The sequence below is a fragment of the Dipodomys merriami genome, unplaced genomic scaffold (assembly GCF_024711535.1).
Source record: "Dipodomys merriami isolate MVZ:Mamm:240054 unplaced genomic scaffold, mDipMer1.0.p SCAF_15, whole genome shotgun sequence".
In the NCBI taxonomy this organism is placed as follows: Eukaryota; Metazoa; Chordata; class Mammalia; order Rodentia; family Heteromyidae; genus Dipodomys; species Dipodomys merriami.
In genome coordinates, this window is record NW_027202826.1 from 7,092,143 (window position 1) to 7,110,892 (window position 18,750).

Here is an 18,750-nt window from a genome sequence, read left to right on the forward strand (position 1 = left end):
GGAGGATGAGGCAGGAGGACCACTCGTTTTAAGAAAAAAAATTGTGCTACATAAAACGATCCCATCTCAAAAATAAAAAGAATCAGGAGAGAGAAAGAGAGACAGAGATAGAGAAAGACCAAGAGACTGGTGCTATATATTCTGTGCTACTAGAAAATATTTATAAACACACAAATACTATACAATATATAATACAGATCAGATATAGAGAGTTGCTTCCCTCTCTATTTTAGCCCATGGATAACCAATTCAAATGGCAATGAAAAAATTTTGAAAACGAACTTTAAAAATGTCTGTAAGGCACTTTCTTGAACTCAACCAAGTTGTCTTCGTATTGTGGCTTTGTATGTTCTCCTGAGACACGTGCCTTTATCGAGGTGCAGATCCCATGCTGTTCAGGATGATTCAGTCTCTGTCACTAAGGGTTACAGTCTTTTTGAGTGTTGGCCACCAGGTTGTTGGAGATGGCCACTGCCAACCACAGGGAGAAAAGCAGTGTGGTCTCTGCTAATGTACGTTCAGAACTCTATTATCTCTTTTGATATTGTCAAATATGTCTCTGCTGCACTAAAATAGGGTTGTTCCTGGGGCCCCCAAAACTCTAAGTGATGGACGGTCAGGAGCACTGGGCCATGCTCCTGGTGGGAGGCTGGCCCGCTGGGTACACTGATGCTGAGCTAGCTGATCCCAGGTGCCCGGGGACATGGAGGGACAGGCACTTCCCGGCAGTGCCCACTGCGATGACCTTGGGAAGCGCAAGAGGCTCTCATTTCTCTGTGTGCCCACTGCTTAAACAAAGCCTTCTTGTGTCCCTGTTGGCAAGCACCATTCCTTTTTTAGAGTCAGTAACCTTGGCCCTTCCTGCTCTTTCTCAGGCTGTATCTTCCTTGCCCTTTTCAGCTATTTGGAGCATCTAAAAATAAATCAAAGCTATGGTGGTGACACAGATACAATCTTCTCCTTTGCCCCGGCACACAAAGTCAGCACGCTGGACCTTTCTGACACTTCTGGGCTGAAGCTCTTCTACGCACACCTGATGTAGGCGCTGGTCCTCCAGTGTGTCCACGCTCAGACGTATCCATTAGTATGACAGTGAGCCCACTTCAATATGATAGGTGCCAAGTTCAATAAGGCCATGAGCCAGCCAATCCCAACTCAGATGGGGGCGGAGAGCTGCAGGAAGTGACATAGCATGTGTGTGAATGCTCTTTCTGGTGGCCTGCTCTGCCAGAGGGGGGCCCCAAGCTTCACTCCAGGCAACTTGTCCCCATGGAAATCATCCAGCAGCAGGGCATATTGTTTTCACCCCATTTTGTTTTTCTGGGTAGGGAAGAAACTAGTATTCTAGAATTCTGTAGCTTCGAGATTCTTTTAGTCACATGAAATTTTCTCTTGGGCAAGCACAGACAGTGTGGAAATATGAAAGACGGCAGGCCAGGATCAGGGGACATCTTTCCTGGCCCTATCCCCTGATGTCCCCGGCAATGACACAGTCACACAGTCAGGCTTCTGTGTGCTCGTGTTAGGATCATAAATACACAGTGCTGATTGTTGTAGACACGAAAGTGATGCCAAAGTGTCATAAAGTTGCACTTTTCAGCAGGCTTGGTACTCTGGCTCATGGAAAGCCTTCCGTGAGGTAAGACATCAAAGGGTGAATAGAGGAGGAGGATGGGAAAGTTTCTCCGGCTCTCACCAAGAGAAACAAAGCAAAACCCAGACCTGCCCATCCACTTAAGAACTTTGTTAATAATAAACTTCTTTAACAGTGACAGAAATCCTGGCACCCGGAGCCACTCGCAAACAGGCAAACCAGCAGTGCTTTGCATTTCCGAGGGCAGGGTCTGTTTGTATCCTTTAAAGCCATTTCTCCTGAAATAAAAGCATGAGAACAAAGGCTAAAACCACAAGCTTTCATTTTTTTTGGCGGGGGGGGAGGGGGGGGAGAAAATAAGACAACATGGTTATAAAAGCAAAGCCAAGTGTCATCAAAGGCCATTGGGAGGCTTGAAGGAGTTCACTAGGCATTTCTGGCCAGTAGAAGCCCTGACATACAGGAAAGATGGCAAGCAGGAAGGGATGAGGGAATGAAGAATGAAAAATGACTTCCTGGGACCTGCTCCACTGTTAGCTCCTGTCACCGACTAGAAAAAAAAAACGAAGCCTCACTCACAAAAAGGAATGAAAATTGTGGACCCATCCCCACTGAACCTAAGATGGGGTCTTTTTTGGTTCATTGGATGAGCATCAGCCAAAACCCTGTGCCCTGGGAGCTGAGAGGCCCAGCCACGGACCCCGCGCTCAGGCCGCCCAGGGCTGGGCCTGCCCCTGGCCAGACACAGTGGACAGTTTCTTGTTCCATGCTCAGCGACTTTGCTGTGGTTGTTAAATGCAGGCATTATTAAAAACTAAATTACAGAAACCAGCAATTAACTAAACTATTTTGAAAACAAAACCCATAAATACGCACAACTCACCAGTTCCGAATTATTTTACTTGGATTTATAGACTTATTATTTTCATTTATTGCATCTGTAAAGTGAAAATCTTATGCATGTCCGCACCGCTCTCGAGCTCCTCCCAGCTCTGTGTGTAATGACAGAGAACCGGCAGCTGGACACTGGACGTTGTCTGGGGTAAGAATGTTCACACCCGGAAAATCACCCAGGTCCACAAACTAAAGCTTTTGTTGTTGTTGTTGAGAAAGGTTCTTACTTTGTAGCCCAGACTAGTCTTGAACTGTGATCCTCCTCCTTCAGCCTCCTGAGGGCTTAGATGACAGACGTGGAAAATACGTTTGAGAACATCAGGGCTTTACTTATTCTTTGCTAGAGAGCCAGTTGTTGAGTATTTATTAGTATGAATACAAGCTAAGCTTCCATGCTCTAGAATGAAGTAGACCACATCTTTCACATTATTCCGTTGTGTCTTAGGGAACACCCACCCCCTTACGTCCACCTAAACTGTAAGTACAATAGAAATTATTAGGGACTGGGGAGAACATGAGTGGGAACGGGGAGAGAGGTGACTATGTTGGCTTGAAATACTTCTCCAAAATAAAACACACTCAGTGGAACATGAGTGGTCTAGGGGCTGGCTGCACACCACAGCCCTCCAATCTCAGCCTCCTGAGTGACGAGGCTTACAGACAGGAGCCACCAGTGCTTGGGTCCTTTTATATTTGTTAAATGTTGGTGTTCTCCAGCATATATCTGAACTATTCAGATATAAAAGACTCCTCATAAGCTGCATGAATGGAGATAAAATTGTCAACAATACATAATATATGTAAGTACACTATGAAACTTAGGACATGACATTATTTATTCTAGGGTAGCAGGATGGAAGCGAAGTTCTCATTAGAACACAGAATTACACCAAGGAAGAAAAATAAAGGCACTCCGTGCTCCCTAAGCTCTCTGCATATAGTGTGTGCAGTCATGTCATGCCCCAGCCTTCAATGACACCAACATGCCAATGTCTCCAAAATGGTGGACCAATGAGTCCTATGTTCCGCATGCAAATAAATCTGAGATACTTTGCTTGGAGGCCTGCAGTACAACCTACAGTAGCAGCAGGAAGAACAACTTTTGGAAAATGCTGCCTTAAATTTCATTTGGAGACTAGGTCTCCTTTTGTTTAATGGTGGTGTTTCCAGCCACTTCACTGAAATGTTCCAAGTCAACTTAAACATCACATGATCAAAATAGACTCAAAGCTTCTCTTTATATGTCCCTCTCCTTCAGACATCCTAAGTCATTTCCTGTGGTCAGTTCTTTGGGTCTAAGAAACAGACCTGAGAAATCACGTGGACTCTCCTCCATATGCTTACAGCTAACTTACTGTCATATGGTGATCTATCTTTTCAGCATATCCAATCCAATTCCTCTTTCCCATGTGCATAGCACATGTTGCATCCAGAACTACTTTGAATCCACATGGATGGTCCTGTAGGCTTGCACTCAGTACTAGGGGGCTGTGATAGAGAAAACCATGATTCTTGGGCCTTGGATGGGGTGCAGTATTTAAATGATAGATTCATGCGTGATTTAAAAGAAAAAGCCTCCTCTACCTTCTTGCAAAGACACAAATGTGTCTCTCTTGGATTTGAAAAGGCATTGGAAGGCAGTGAGGTTTGGGGAGCATTTATTAATATTTAATTTTTTTTGGTCATTTGTTTTTTGACTATAGAAAATTAAGAGCTGGCTACATTGGGACTCACTAAACCAAACAGTGTGAATCAGGCTCCTGACTGCATTAGAAAAATGCAAAACTTATGACCATACATTGACTTGGCCTGCACGTCAGGGCTGAAGCTAGAGCTGGATCACATCTAGCATGCTAGATGTTAGCACCAAGATCCTGGGCTCCCCCACCAGCACTGAAAAATCAACCAACCAACCACACAAACCAACCAAATTAGCCCCTGCATGTCAGGAATAATCCGGACTGTTCTCTCACAATGTTTTAAACCCTTCTAATGATACACGATGTTTGACATCTTGAAACAGGGCTTAAGAATATTTAAAACATGATCTCAACTTAGAACTTTCACCTTTATCCCTTCAAGTGGTAACACTAATATAATTTCTATGCAAAGAAACAAAATATATCCTAAACTACTAGTAGAGTTTATCTCTGCAGAGCGTGTATATATCACGTTCATATTCTTCTATCTGCTTGTGTTTTCAAACAAGTCTATAATGAATATGAATTATTTTGTGGCAGGGAAAACATACAATGAAAACAATTGTAGAATAAATCTTAGCAACCTAGCTTAGTCTACTCTGTCTAATCTATGACCTTAATTTATCTTTTCCTCCATGTCCCTTGCCTTTGTTTTTCTTCCAAAGAAGCAAAATGACAACTTTACATGGTCAATAGCATACTTTCAGTGCTACAATAACATACTTTCAGTCAATAGTATGCTTTCAGACCAATATGGTCGGGCATTTGCCATAAACAACCAGCCATGATGGCAGTCCTTCTAAAAAGACTCTAGTTCCTGTGTTTCACAGTTAAAAAAAAAATGGCAAGTGGTTTAATCTCAAATGCATCAAGGATACATTTGTGTGTTTACAGGACACACAAAACCCATTTAAAGACTTTGCATTAAAACTAAGCTTGCTATTTGCTTTCATTATTTGTTATACCAACCTACTCTAATTTCCTAGATATTTTATCAACACAGCATGATCATTTTCCCTTTTTGTCAAAAATGATTTTATTAAGGCTGGGATGCCTCATGGTTCACTTTCTTTTTCAATGAAATTTCAAATGCAAGTACCTAAAACATTAGCCATTCTTTACTTTGAAGTAAGTTGGTGTAGTATCTTTACGTGGTTCTGTTTTATTTAGAAGGTATATTTGCTTTTAATATGCTAGAGCAAAAGCAATTTTTAGTTTACTATGCTTAGTTTTAGAGACTTTATCTTCATCAGAGAATTCATTTCAAAATCAATTTGGTTCCCATGTTAATTTTAGTAGCTGAGAAATGTATCTACATACATGCATGTACATATATGTATATATACATATGTATATATGTACTACACATACATGTATATACATATATATATATATACATATATATAAGTATACCTATATATGTCAACTCAGTTGAATAGCTTCCTGTTTCACTGTTTCACTCAATAAATTTAAATGAGTAGTTTAAAAGTTCATGAAATAAGTCACAAAGTCTTTTCTCTCCTAAAGGGCTATGAACGGAATTTTTGTTTGTCACCACACATTCATACTTTAATGAAGTTTTCTGGTATCTGACAACTTACTGTCCTAAAGGTCAGTAAATATGATTTCTTTTAAATACAACATGATGAAATAGAAGGTGAGCTCTCTTAGGAGCAGTGCTGTCCAGCAGAACATTCTGCAGTAATGGAGTCCTGGTGGAGTTATCTATTCAGGGGTATGCCATGAGCTACAGACAGCTACTGAGCGTTTTCAATTAGCTGGTGTGACTGATGAACTGAATGCTTAATTGTATTTAATTTTAATTAATTTGAGGGTAACTTACCACACGTAGTTAGCAACTAGCATATTGGACTGCCCATCTGCAGAGTTAAGAGTTGGTTGAATTATATTCAGATAAAAGTGTTCATGGAAGCTTGCCACTTAGTAATGTGCTTTTTGCCTTAATAAAAATCAATGTTGGGATTTCTCTAATTTCCCAAAAAGAGTAAATTAAGCTATTTTCATTACCTCTTTCCTTCCAGTCCGTCCCTGGCAGATGGTAGGAAATGAGAGCTCCATCTCTCTCTCTGGCTTGAGAATACCACTGCCATTTCACGATAGCCCAGAAAGTGTTTTGTCGAACTCCAGGGCTTCTGTTATGAACCCCAAACTCACTAAAAATGAGGTCTTTTATTTTCCACTTCTAGGTGAACAGTGAACCAACAGTGCAACTTTTATTTTTCGTATATGACTAAGGAGTACTCACTGGTAGTCTATTAACAATTACCAGGGCTTACTTTGTGGGTCCCAAAGTGACGGCTATATTTCTGCCCTCCCCCCACTCCTCCCGCTCCCTGTATTTTCTAGAGCCTCGACAACAAACAGAAGGCACAGTTAACCTTAGCCCAACTTGGCCTTCAGTTCACAATTCTTTAGCCTCAGCCTCTCAAAAGTCCTGAGATCCCAGGTGAGTAGCACCGCATGCAGCACAGCTAGCTGAGTAACTCTTCTACTGTCCACATCGGATCTTCAGTAATTCTTCAATTATAACTTAGTTTTCTGACCCAGCACTGGTTCTTGTGGAGATTTCTGCTCCTGGGCTTCTGCTCTAGGAAACTGCAATCCTTTGTATTTACTTCTTAAGTCTCTCTACTTAGAAGCAGTTTGTTTTACAATCTTAATTCTCTGATAAATCTAAGAATTACAATTTTGGCCAGGCCCTGGAGACTCACGCCTGTAATTCTAGCTACGCAAGAGGCTGATATCTGAGGATTGTAGTTCAAAGCTAGCTGGGGCAGGAAAGTCAATGAGACTCTTATCTCCAATCAAGTACCAAGAAATCGGAAGTGAGGTTGTGGCTGAAAGAGTTCAGGGACAGTGCGTAGGCCCTGAGTTCAAGCCCCACAAATGTAAAAATAAATAAATAAATTATAAATAAATAAATTATAATTCTGTTTAGCTTTTTTTTTGGCTTCTTACACATCAAACTGGAAACTGGAAAATGACACTGCGGTTTATCATTTACGTACTAATATTTTGATGAAAAGTTTTGATCCAGTGTTGTATTAATAACACTATTATGCTCTGTAATATTATAAAATCCTTTTTTGTATACGTATACAATTAAAACAGAAAACCAAGGCCTGACTGAGTATGGACCATGGGGTCTTATAGTCTGCTTAAGTGGGCCATTATCAAAGTTGGAGAAATACTATAGTACATGATGGTCTAACCTGTTATGTCCCAAAGCTGCTGTTTGTTTTCTATAACTCCACTAACTCTAAAATCTCTCCTGGTACCCATCTGTAACTTAGACTCCAAGAGACAAAGACAAAGGAATCATGATGCTCTAGGCTTGTGCACAATCTGGAGTATGGTGTTACCCTTCCTACTTCAGTGAAGCATCAAGAAACCTTTACCTCTTTCCTTTAGAACCTAGGAAAGAAATGCAGGAAGATCTCTGCCTTCTGTCTTTTTCTTAGTCCTTCACATCTGAAGCTACCTCCTAAGCAGAAGTCTTTCTATGAGAGGGAAAGGAAGCTGCCTATTTTTCTCCCAGAAGTTCATCTTTGTATCCTTGGCAGGTGGGAGTTAGGCATTGTCTGAGCTCTAGTATGCCATAAAGTTATATATCGCCTCCATAGAAATTAACTCGTTATCTTTTTAAATCACAGGGGCCTCTGGTCCAGGCAAACTTAATCAGGTCAGAATTTTGGAACCTATAAGCTCTCTTGATTTTTTTTTTTGTACACATCAAAATTTGAGAGTGACTAGGCTAGAGTCATATGGAATATGAGAGGCAGCATGAAGACTCATCAAAATTTGTAGCATCAAGGTTTGGTACAGAGGTAAAGTGATTCTTCTCATTTTACATATGATACCAAAGAAAAAAATGAGACCTAAAAGAGATTAGGAAACTTTTCCAGCCCTGGGTTTACTTATGAGCAACAGAGATAAGAAGTGTCCGTCCAAGCTCATAACCAACCTCACTGCATTAAAATTAATTAGATAATAACATAATAAAAAAATTATAGTCCTTTGTGATATTGGTCAATTCTGACCCTTGCCTTTGCTATTTGGCTCCTTTACACAATAAATCTTGGATACTTAATTTTGAGCGTGTAGATGGCCGAATGTGCCTATGTTTAATTAAGAAGTACATTTAATCGTGCTGGCAAATCTTAAGTGTGTGGCAATCCTCTGAGCTGGCAAAACTTTCTAAGTTCTCCAGTTAACCCTTGGACTTCCAGAAGTTTTGCTGCACAAATGAAAGTTTATCTGCACCCACCCATTTTTGAGTATGAGAGTTTTCTTTGCAGACCCCACACCAGCCTCAGTATTTAATATAGTGGAGGGGTTTTTCCTGGCATGTCACTGGAAATGACCATGAAAAGACTATTTATTTCCAGAACTTTCTAGGCAGGAGGCACAGCACTCTGCAGTATAGCTGTTCTCAGATTATTTAAGGGGAAAAAAATCCTTCCTCTGTGGTCAAAAGTCAGTAGCAAGTTGAAATAGAGGCTCAAGACAAAGACATTTGAATTGCAAGTATTTAAATCTTTTTTTCAAAACCAGAACCAATGTTATCAAGCCAAAATGCTAAGCCTTTGACAGCCTCGTCTGCATATAATAAAAATGGTAAGTTGCAGGCATTTTCTTCCTGTCATTCTCCAAGAGTGTAATAATTGAGCACTCTGCTAATGACAGTGTGACTGTCATTTACCACTTTCAAGTTAGGAGACCTCTGCAGGGTAGGATAAAAGGGGAAGAAGGAAGATGGTCAAGGGATAACCCAGCTTTCATTTTATCACTCCCAGGAGGACTGTCATTACCCTTCAGCACCAAGCTTTCCCTTTCCCCTTTCCAAGGTCAGCTCTGTCTAGACAGTTCCTAGCTCACACTTCCTGTAGCTAATGCACATGCACAAGATGCTGGTGGCCACAGCTTGACACAGTGCCCTTGGACTTGGGTCACAGAATCCCCACTCTTCTGCATTACTGGTGACCTTTTTGGAAGTAGGGAGGTCTCTTGTGTAGCAGCCAGGTCTGACATGTCATGGTGATTGCAACTGCAGAAAGCGGCTTCCACCTTGTCAGAAGTGACATCACTGTGCATTAAAGACCTTGTATCTCCTTTCATATTAAAATGCCTGTCAGTTCTCTTGCTCAGAGGTTGTAAATCTGCCAGAATGGCGCAAGCTTGGGGGGGAGTTTTCATTATGAAAATATGAAGATAAGCACTCTGTTTTACTGTCACAGGCAAAGCGGTAGACTTCTAGCCATGACATTACTTCAAGAAATAAATATACATTTCCTTAGCTGAGTGTTATAGAAGCAAATTTTGCCAAGATAACTGTCTACTTTTCCCCCCCACACCAGGTTTTAGCATTCAGGCTTTCAAAAAGTTGGCTGGCATGGCTGGAATAGGAACCAGAACTAGAGTAAGATTGATGAAGGCCCCCCGCTTCACACTCACTCCTGTAGTAAATCATTGGACACAGCCAATGATTTTAGCTCTTCATTTTTAGTTGTCCCCTCTGAAACATCGCAAAGGAACACTTAACCCACGACTCACCTTCAGTTCACACATGAAGCAGCCTTTGTATTGGATTTCAAAGAATTTCCTGAATATTTTCTAAGACGACCACCAAATCATCAGTAGTCATTCCCCAGACTCCCTCCATGTATATAACTAAGTGGGGCATTGGAGCCTCATTCATAGGTAGTGGAAGTTCAATTTTAATCTAACCACAAAAAGACTTTGGGGGAAAAACTATTGAGCTCAGAACCCTCCCCATCACCAATTACCAACTGCCTTGATGAATCTGAAAATTGTGTTTTCAACATGAGCCCTTTCCAAGCAGAGCCCTTCACATCTGGGAGAGGTCTCACCTCAAAGGCCTACCATGGAGCCCAGGAAGTGTGAGAGATCATGACTCCATCGGTGTTGGAAACTGATGAATCTTCATTCAGCCTGCACACTCATCTCACAAGTTTATTCTGTGTTGAGAGTTCTGAAGAAGGTCAGCTTCCAGATGCTATTTCTCTCTGCAGAAGTGACCACCAAGGTCAGTGCGGGGTTACGTGGGGCACCCTATTAGAAAAAAAAAGTAGCAGAGCCGTGTGTTGCCGCCCGATCACTTTATGGATTCATATACAGACATAATTCAGCTGCTCAACGCTGACTAACTGGGAAATTGTTGAAGGGCAACATTCATTTCTTTTGCATTCAGAAAAAGTAGCTCTAGGTTTTCCAGCCTGCCAAATGAATAGAAATGACACGATACTGGCTTTCTCATTTCCACATGGTGCTGCAGAAACTGTTCATGATAATAACATCCCAAGAAAAACTTCGGGAGTGATGGTATGCATGGTGCTTACCTATTGTCCACTAAATGCAAGCTATCAGCCTTGTGCTAGGATGTTTTGAGTGGATTAATGGATTAACTCAAATAAGAAGTCACACTCACATAAGCCTGAAAAGGTTTGGCTGTGCAACCATCTATCTAATTATGGAGAGCAAAATGAAATGAAATGAAATAACAAAATAAATAAAGCCTTCTCTGGAGATGGTGGAGTCAGACACTTTGTAGTAGTTCTGTCTGAGGGTCTCATGCGGTATGCCTCAATGGAAAGCCTTATCTATCTGGACCTGCTCAGTAGCTACGTTAATAGAGAAGGAAATCAAGGTAAGGTTCAGCAGCAGCACTGGAAAACATCTAGAAATCAAACTGAGGCAGGAAACAAGATTCCACCTTCCCTCTAGGCCAAGAACACTCTCTCTCACTCTCTCTCTCTCTCTCTCTCTCTCTCTCTCTCTCTCTCTCTCTCTCTCTCTCTCTCTCTCTCTCTCTCTCTCTCTCTCAGTGTTGCAAGGTGCATTGGGAGCTATTCCGTGAGAGGAAGCAATGCTTTCTCAACAGAATGTTGTTCTCAACAGGAAGTTCACCCACTCCCCTTTCTCCTCTTAGCAAATTGAGACCATGTTACCAAAATGAACAACTCAAAATGAATGGCGGCATCGTGGAGAAGCTGATGGGGAATAGCAGTTCAGATTCCTTCACCCAGAGAACTGCCTATGAAAAGTGGGAGCAGAGAGGTTCACCATGCAAAATGAACCGAATCCTCACTGGGAGCATCAAATCTGATCAGCATTCAAGGGAATCCCCGACTGCACGATCCTTCCACTGGGAAAGGGGAGAGATGTTTACTTTCTGGGTTTCACAGGGTTTAGCTTGGGCCTAGAAAATTCTTAGCTAGGCTAAACTATCTAATCTGGGGGTGACAACTGTTACTGTTACTTTGTTTCCCATCATTTCCTGTTTCATCTAAGATGGGCCAGTGCTTGATTTCCCGGGCCAATGTCCCAACACGTCAAGCAGAGGCCAATGGGGACCGGTTAGGACAGAGAGACAGTGGTAGGTAACTTTTTAGTGCTGCCAACGCACCCAGAAGTGCAGGTCACTAGTCTGACATCAAGGACAAAACATGTAATCAAACAAACCTACATTACAAAAGCCAACATGGCAGAAGGCACAAAGGAGCAACTTCAGCACTCCAAACATTGCCTTTTAAGGGACCATTACCTATTTACCTACAGCCCCAGAGTAAACAGTATTGCATCCTCCAGCCATCATTCCTCGGCGTGGCCTTGTTTGGGAAAGAAAATCATAACTGGAAGAGGGGAGGCGGCTGCAGAGAGCAGAGCTGCCAGGAGAGGAGCTCGCTTGCCTTTCCCTTCTGTTCTCGATACTTCATTGCTGGCTCACTGCCAGAGGGCGACACTTCACTGAGTATCAGCGACCCCACAGAGGAACGCGCTTTCACTAGCTAGGGTTGGCCACATGAACTCCAATTCCTGCACGTAATAATAATAATAACAACAACAACAATGACAAAGTTTTGCAATCAACAATTTGTTAGAAGTAGAGGAAGTGTTGAGATTCTGCAGATAACTTGAAAATCCTGAACAAGGAGGCCAGAGTCCCAGCCTTCATTTACATACAGGCAAGTCAGTTCATTTTGTTCCAGAACCATAAACTATACCACCATCCGGGAAATACGCACTGCCACTGTGTCGTCTTGTAAGTATGTCCCATCAATCAGAAGAGCAGGTTGCTGACAAACAAGAATGAATCAGCATACGCATTTTCAGCTTGGTAGCAAATGTGAGTTTTAAGGCATGTTGGATGGGCTAAAGAAATTTTAGTTTTGTGGCCAAACTGTATTTTTCAAACTGGGCAGGAACAAGATCTCACCCCTCACATGTTATTTTCCAAGGTGACTTTTATAGTCCTCTGGGTAAGAAGTGTCCCCCTGAAATGGGTGGTGCTTTACACTTGTCTTGGTTAGCAGATGACGGCAGAAGTGACACCATGTGAATTCTCAGGCTGGGTCATAAAAAGCGTCTCTGCCTTGTTTACTGGAACACTTACTCAGAAGTCCTTCATCAACATAGAAGCTGACTGCCGAGGCTGCCATGATGTAAGGAAGCACAACTAGCCTGCGTACACAGGCCATGTGGAGTGGCATTGGGACAACACACCAAGAGAGGCTCAGCCAGCTTCTAGGTGCGCACTCCCACTGTTAGTTTTATCTCTAGCCACCATCTGACTGTAGCCATGAGAAAAACCCTGAGCCAGAAAATCCATGCCTGTTCCAAATTCTTACAAGCAGGCATTATGAGATAATAAAACGGTTGCCATTTTACTTAATGATTATAAGTGCAGTAATAGGTTAAGTGAAAAGAAATTAGCTATTTGACCCATGACTGCTATGGTGCACAAGTTGGTACCTGTGCAATTTAAAAGAAATCACAATGGTTAAATATGAATTCTGGAGGTCAAGCACCTGGGTGTGAATTTTAGAATTGCAATATACTAATCATGTGATCTTGGACAAGTTACTTTTCTGAGACTCAATCAACCCATTTATAGCTTAGTGATAATAATTAAAGTAACTTCATAGGGTTTGTACTAGGGTTCAGTTAATTTATACTCATAAAATGCCCAGATAACTCCTTTGCAAATAAGAAGTGCTTACCAAGTGTTAGCAAGAGAATTCTAGGCTGTATAGCATATGAAGCATATACAGTTTAATGGTCCTTAACACAAATATGTATAATTACAAATACTAAGAATGCTAAGGGCTGCTTAGGTATGTGACTAGAAGCCATGAACATTAGAGTGACTAGACATTCTCCCTAGGCTAGAGGAATTTATGTTCTACAAATGAAGGCAGAAAAGCGTTTACAAACTATTCATATTATTTTTGAAATATAGCTGTCTTTAGGCATTCTCATTTGTTCAGAGGAGGTACAAATCAGCTTTCTTAGGGTACTGCCTATAGCAAAATTCCCTTTAAAATATGCAAGTCAATGGAAATAGTGATTCTGTATTGGGAAATTTATCTAAGGATGTATTTAGATACTACATTTACATATGTGTGCAGTATTCCTTTATTTCTTATACTTGAAACACCATGAAGGAAAAACTGTGAAATGTTCAAGAAGCATAGTCAGTACTGTACTCTAGGTTCTTGAATTATTTTCCCCATGATGCTGACCATGTCCCCTGAAAACATACTGCCTTTCAACAAACCTAAAATTTCACTTTGTTGCTGAAATTAGGCATGATATCTTTACCTTGTTGTTTCGAAACCACTGGATTTGGGGAAGGCAAATTTTCTCAAAATTAAGGACAGAGAAATCCTCAGGAGGTGACACAATGATTTAAACACAATTAATGATGTACAGGACCAACTGAAGGTTTCTCTGTTTCCACTGAGCTGTGGAATATGTAGACATAAATTAAAAATTTTGTTTTTCATGTTTCTTTTCGTTTTATTAATTTATTATTACTATTGACTGCCCTTGATCCAAATATATATTCAATAAATCCACAAATATGGCAGGCTAGTTCCCTCTCCCTCTCATAAACATATATATTTATACATAGGTGCACATATATTATCTATACATAATGTCCACATGCACATATAATTACATATATATTGTTATACATGGCATAGAATTAAAAAGACATGGTCATCTAACAATGAGAAGTTAACCAAGCTGTTGAGAATAATGCTACTATAAAAATGGTTTGATATTCCTAGACACATAAACATCTTCACAAAGTGTAATTAAGAACCAACATTAGATTATAAAACTGTGTATCATTGCCAGGCGCCAGTGGCTCATACCTGTAATCCTAGCTACTCAGGAGGCTGAGACCTGAGGATCGCGGTTCAAAGCCAGCCCAGGCAAGAAAGTCCATGAAACTCTTATCTCCAATAAACCACCAGAAAACAGGAAGTGGCGCTGTAGCTCAGGTGGTAGAGCGCTAGCCTTGAGCTGAAGAGCTGAGGGACAGCATTCAGGCCCAGGGTTCAAGCCCCATGACCAACAAAAACAAACAAACAAACAAACAAAAAAACCTGTGTATCATGCTGAGTAAGAGTAACAGTGACACAGATGTGTGCAAGGGCTGGAAAGTTCCAACCTCATATGCTGTTTTCCTGCAAATAGTTAAATAAGAGGCAAGATTTCTAAAATCTTTTTTTTTAATCTGCAATTTCCTCCAACTTACAGAAAATCTACGATACTTGTGTGCGAAACACAAATAAAACTAAAAAGAAAAAGAAAGCAATGAGCACATTTCATTAAGGGTTTGCCTCATTCCTTAACAGCAGTAAATCTGTCTCATTAAATGTTCATATTTGCCTTTAGTTCTTAATCCACCTTCAATGAAAACACATATTTAATAAACCATCAGTTTTTCCAGGTTTTGAATAGCCTTCTGGCTGGGGTTTGGATGTGTTGGAACTGTAGGCAAATGCAAGTATGTCAGCCAGGAGGGAACATGAGCTAAGAAGACACCAGTCCCTTCTGGAGGGCCTCCTGCCCTTCTGTCCACGTCCAGGCCTGGGTGAAGCAGAACTCCCTGTAGTGTAATGGAACTGAGGGCCTGGCAGGGGATGCAGGTAGGAGGTCCAGCACCTGCCTAGCTTGTGCACGGTCCTGAGTTCAATCTTCAGCACCCAAATTAAATGATTTGCTAATGGTATGAATACAAAATAAAGCACCTTCACTGTGCATGCTCAGAAATCTCGGTGCCCATGCCTTCATGACAGCTGCTACTTTCTGATGGTAGGGTGGAGGAGGCCTTTCAGTTTTCAGGAGTGCTAGTGAGGGACTTAAGTGTCTTGGCTTACAAATTTGTAGAGCTTAAAATGGAATGAAATAGAACCCATACCACCCCAAGTCCTTCCTTCTTTCCTCTTTTTTTGAAAAATAGTAATTATTGTTGTTGTAGTAACCTGAGATCCACTCTTTAAAAAATTCAAGTATACAGCATTGAATTACCAACTAGAGATCTCTAGAACTTTTCACCTTGCACAAACTCTCTCAAGCACCTTCCAGTATCATTCTACTTTTTGGGTTTGTTGGTTTAACTACTTTACATACTGCTTGCAAGTCTGACAATGTAGTGTCTATCCTTCTGTGATTAGTTTGTGTCACTTAACATAATGTCCACAAGGTCATCCATGTTGCTGTAAATGCTAGGGTTATCTTCTTTTTTATGGTTGAATAATATTTCAGTGTAGGTATATGCCATATTTATATTCATTCATAAAATAATGGATATATAGGTTGGCTTCTCATTTTGGTTATTATTAATAATGCTGCAAAAATATGGGAGAAACATGTCTTACATATCCTGACTTTAGTTTGAAACAATATCCAGAAGTAGGATTATTCGATTATATGGTAGGTCTATTTCTAATATTTTGAGAAACTTCTAACTCATTTCCACAGCCACTTCATCAGTTACATTTACATCATTTACACCAACAGTACACAGAAGTTCCAGTTTCTCTACATCCCCACCAAGGTTTATTTTTTAACTGGTCATTCAAAGAGGTAGTTTTCCCTGGTGATTAGTGATCTGGAGTAATTACTATGGTTTTGTATCTGTTGGCCATTTGCACATCTTCTTTGAAGAAATGTCTATTCAAATCCTTTGCTTGTTTTCTAATTGGGTTGCTTGGGTGTGAGGAGTTTAATTGAAGCCATTCTTTCTTGATTTGGTTGAGTTGAACAGGTTAGTGATGTCAGCTCCTGGGCCTCTATAACAACAAGGTTGTACTGTGCCTTCGGCAAATGGTCACATCTGTTTGCTTGGGAAGGATCATCATATCTCTTCACACCTCAGTTCACTATCTCTCCATTCACTCAGTGGCTTGCCCACTTACTGAGATGAACAAAAATTTGCAAAAAATCCATCCTGGCCCCTGAGTACACTGGAATCTGTGTTTGTCCTCTTTACATTGTGTATCTTCGGTACATTGTCCACCTCCCTTGTTCAGCATGGACCAGGAGATTGTGGCTGGTTGTTCAATAGAAGGCAGCTAAGATTCTTGAGGTGATAATGTCTTTGGGAACTAATTATGTCATCAGGGCTCCAATCTCTTGACTGGAGTTAGTAACCTTCTAGTCAGAGGCTGGAGTGAGTTTCCTCATCCACTTCTATGAGGACAGAATGCATGTAGATGCTATTCTTTTCTTTTTTTTTTTGTCGGTCATGGGGCCTAAACTCAGCCTGAGCAGTCCCTCAGTTCTTCAGCTCAAGGGTAGCATTCTACCACTTGAGCCACAATGCCACTTCTGGCTTTTTCTGCTTTTTCCCAGCCAAGACTAGATTATTTTTAACAAAAGAAGTACATTGCTCACAGTTCTGGAGGTGAAGAGGTTCAAGGTCAAAGCACCAGCAGATTTGGCTTGTAGTGGGGCCCATTTTCTCTGTCAAGAATAGCATCTTGGGGCTGGGAAGATGGCTCAGTGGTAGAGTGCTTGCCTTGCATGCATAAGGCCCTGGGTTCAATTCCTCAGCACCACATAAGCAGAAAAATCCAGAAGTGGCACTGTAGCCCAAGTGGCAGAGCGCTAGCCTTGAGCTGAAGAGCTGAGGGACAGCGCCCAAGCCCAGAGTTCAGGCCCTATGACCAACCAAAAAAAAAAAAAATCTAGTCTTTGGTATTTTGTCATAGCAACTTGAATGATGAGTTGGAATGGATGGATTGAGATGAACTGAGTAAGAAATTCTACCTTTCATATTTGTAATTTTCAGTTACATTATACTCACTAGTCCAGAACTGGGAAGAATGGATTCTAATGTTAAAAGTCAATAGTAACATTTGTTCTTAATTCTTTGCATTCACCCTAGATGAAGTCCTGGAACTCTAAAGTTGTTCTTGAACCTGACCCTGATAGTTTATAATATGCTGCTTTAAAAAAAAAAACTACACCAATGGACTGGTGAAAAAGCCCTCTACCAAAAAAAGCATATGGATTTGATATTGCACCCTGGAAAATTAAGGACATCTGTTTCTTGCTATAAACATTTTCTGAAAAGTCTAAACATAAAGTACTGGTCCAATTCATCAATATTTTGGAATGAATTTAGTTTTTATATGCCATAATAAAATGAGTTGTGTGGTTTTTTTCTGTAGTAAAAAATAAATAAAAATTTTTATATTATCAGTTCAAACCACATTAGAAGGAAACATTTTGAAAACTGAAAGCAAATTTATTTTTAAATAAACTTGGTAGAGGTATTCAAGCAAAGCAAAACCCTTGGGGATATAAAAATGCATTTGAAGAGTTAAAAGAATCCCATACCTTGGCAACCATTTGATAGCTAAAATATTCCTAAATTTTTATATACTGTACTTTTAATTTAAATTGGCCATACAGTTTTAATTAGTGGTAGAATTATCTTCATTGAAATAGGTAAGCTCCGTGGCAAACCAAATAGCATGCTATGTACCAGAGATTTCCATCATAAACTATAATTCACGAAGGCCAATACAACTCTTTTCTTTGTAGCTGGGTAACCATTTATGTTCGAGGTGAAGATGTTAATATGGAAATTTTCTGAGCTAGGAAAGAGGACGAACACTATCATTCTAATTTATGACCTTTCATATAAGGCCAAATGTAAAGGCAACTTCAATTGTTTTATATCTCAGAGCCAGCGCACAGCAGATGTATGAAATTTGGAGTGTTAGACATAAACTTTTATTACCAAATTATAAATAATTTCTCCCACTTAGAATGTTCACCTTTCAAGTTCATCTTGATTAAAATACAAGGGCAGTTTCACCTGATTTCACCGCACCTTGCAGTGGTGAGAGGCTGGTTGGTGAAGCTCACTGTACAGCGTGAAGCATCACAGAATTTGGAGATTTCCTCATGGCGGGCAGGGGAGGGGTCAGACCCTGAGCCCATCTCCTTTGAAATTCAAAGTCATCCCAAAATGATGATCAGTTAAGTCTGGACACTTACATAAACATCCCAAAAATTATACCTAAAAGTTAAGTACCCATGATGCAGAATATAAGCCTCTTTTTGCAAGAAGTAAAAACAAAAGACATTCTGTCTTTCCAGAGAGAGTTGCCTAGCAATAAGCTTATATTACTTCTCAGAGGCTATTCAACAGCTACAAGTGTCTTTCATCTCCTTTTCACTAACAGATACTTGGGGGTGAGGGGGAAGTAGGAG

General features: G+C 40.6%; 1 long non-coding RNA gene across 2 annotated transcripts in view; it reads right to left on the bottom strand.

Moving 5' to 3' along the window:
- Positions 1–18,750, bottom strand: part of LOC138826858 (uncharacterized) — a 50,538-nt gene that overhangs the window by 27,421 nt on the left and 4,367 nt on the right. For both annotated transcript variants that reach the window (XR_011371878.1, XR_011371879.1), the window contains exon 2: positions 10,080–10,281. This is a non-coding gene — a long non-coding RNA (uncharacterized lncRNA). The remainder of the gene's footprint in view (positions 1–10,079; positions 10,282–18,750) is intronic.